Genomic DNA, 2,051 nt, shown 5'->3' with positions numbered 1-2,051 from the left:
ACTTGTCAATTGTTTGTGCTCTGAACAATGTCACTGGGCAAAGATGTTAGCTAATATTACTGTGGGGTTTTGGTAGTTCTCTGATGTTACTTCAGTAGACTTTATATTATGTTTTTTTGTTTTCTTTTGCTGATAATTTTTTTTCCATGGGATGCATGGACTTTATTGGCCTTAGGGATGTGTACCATTATCTGTCCCAGAAGAAACCTGTATCTCACTCAGGCCTAGGTATTTGGCTGACCTTGGCCAGGGCACAATGAAAGTTGGGGATGTCTGGAGACTAATTTTGAGACAATAAATAGGAGGGGTCAGATCCCAGAACCCCCAGCTTCCAGATCCTTGTTAGAACCAGCTGCTCAGTCATTGTTTTTCTCAGGAGTGAAAGCACCAATTTTCTGGGCAAAAGTCTCTGCCACAAGCAGAGGGAAGACAAGAGAGGCATCAGCATACACCTTAACCAGCTTTGCATCCATTAGGATCTTGCCCCAGGACACAGCTTCATCTGGCCTTGCACCCGAATCTGAGCCACCAAATTCCTGGGCTGTGTTGATATAGACAGCATAATTGGCCTGTTCCTCATGAGGTTAGCATTAGCAATGTGGTGTTTCACCAGGCCTCCTCCGAGGATGATCATGCCTGTGCACTTGGCAGAGATGGCCTGAGCATTGATGAGGCATAAATCTTCTACAATGTCCAACACCAGTCCTTGGTTCTTATATGAGTAGAAAAAGATCATATCCCCAAGAGACCCATCTGTCAGAGCTGGGCTTAGCACTAGGATGTTGTGCTTCTGGGCCTAGTAATACACAGACTCGGGGTTGTTGATTTCTTTGCCCAATCATGCAGTCATCTTCGATGGGGTCCATTTCTCCCCCTCTGTATTTTGCTCCAGAACCATCTGGTCCAGAATCGGTATCAGCCAGTCCTCAAACTTGCATTAATTGTCATTGGATACAAGTAGGTTTCCAATCCTATTGATGCCATTTTGTCTCAGGTCATTCCCCTTCAGGCTAAATTCACCCAGATATGTGGGTGCCAGGCATTTGATCAGATCTTCCTCTATACCACCTGCAGTTGTCACCAGAATATCCACCATGTTGTGTTGCACCAGGTCTCTTGGACACCAGAGCTGATGAGGTTTGATGTGTAGCCCAAGAAGATGGTGCAGCCACTCACTGGCTGACGTCCTGTGTTCAGATCTTCGTGGTTCTCCTCCTCCTCCTCAAGGGGCTCCAGCTTCTTCTCAAACATGGCGTTGACTTACTGCATGGCTCGGCCAAAGCTGGTGGCCTGGAAGCCAGTGGTGGTGAAGGCGCACAGGAGAGCGCCATAGTCCAGGCCACAGTTGAAGTCGTAGCCCCGGACCTGGACTGCCCCCCAAAGGCAGCACCGAGCTGTGCATGAAGACTGCATCCACAGCTCCCGGGGGCTGTCGCAGCCCGGGCCCCTCCCCTCCCTCCTCCTGGGAGCCCTCCATGTGGCCTATGCGGGAGGTTAGAGGTCGGGGCAGGCCGTAACAGAGCCAGTGAAGGACTGGATGATAAAATTTTAATTACTATATTTTTAACATTTTATTCTTATTTTGAGATTCTTTAATTAGGGGAGTTATGTTAAAATAAGATAAAATAAAGTAAAAAAAAATAACTCCACTGGTTTGCTCATCCCATGGGTATAGAACTTCATTTTTTATCTTATAATAAAAGAAGAGAGGTCCTCCACAGCAAAGCTTCTTAAACTGTGGGGTCATGAGCCCAAATAGCATCACTTAACTGAATACGGAGGTTGTGAAAAATTTGGTAACGGTAAAAGGTTATGTATATATATTTTATATACCTATAATATGGGGTCACATACAAATTTCTCAGGCAAAAGAGGTCATGAGTGGAAAAAATTTAAGAAGCCGTGCCCTAAAGTACACTTTGTATTACACACTAGATTACTTTTTCTCTGTTTTCTTCATTATCAATCAGCAACCAATTATTCATACAACTTTGCTGGAAGCCTTGTTGTGTCAACATTTATACACTTATCTTTATTGTATCCTTTAAAAT

General features: G+C 44.7%; 1 pseudogene; it reads right to left on the bottom strand.

Moving 5' to 3' along the window:
- Positions 1–313: 313 nt before the first annotated feature.
- Positions 314–1,477, bottom strand: LOC122726385 (annotated as a pseudogene).
- Positions 1,478–2,051: the final 574 nt, after the last annotated feature.

This window comes from Dromiciops gliroides, chromosome 4 (assembly GCF_019393635.1).
Source record: "Dromiciops gliroides isolate mDroGli1 chromosome 4, mDroGli1.pri, whole genome shotgun sequence".
Lineage (NCBI taxonomy): Eukaryota > Metazoa > Chordata > Mammalia > Microbiotheria > Microbiotheriidae > Dromiciops > Dromiciops gliroides.
The sequence above is the reverse complement of the archived record's forward strand: the minus strand, read 5'-3'. Positions and strand labels throughout refer to the sequence as shown.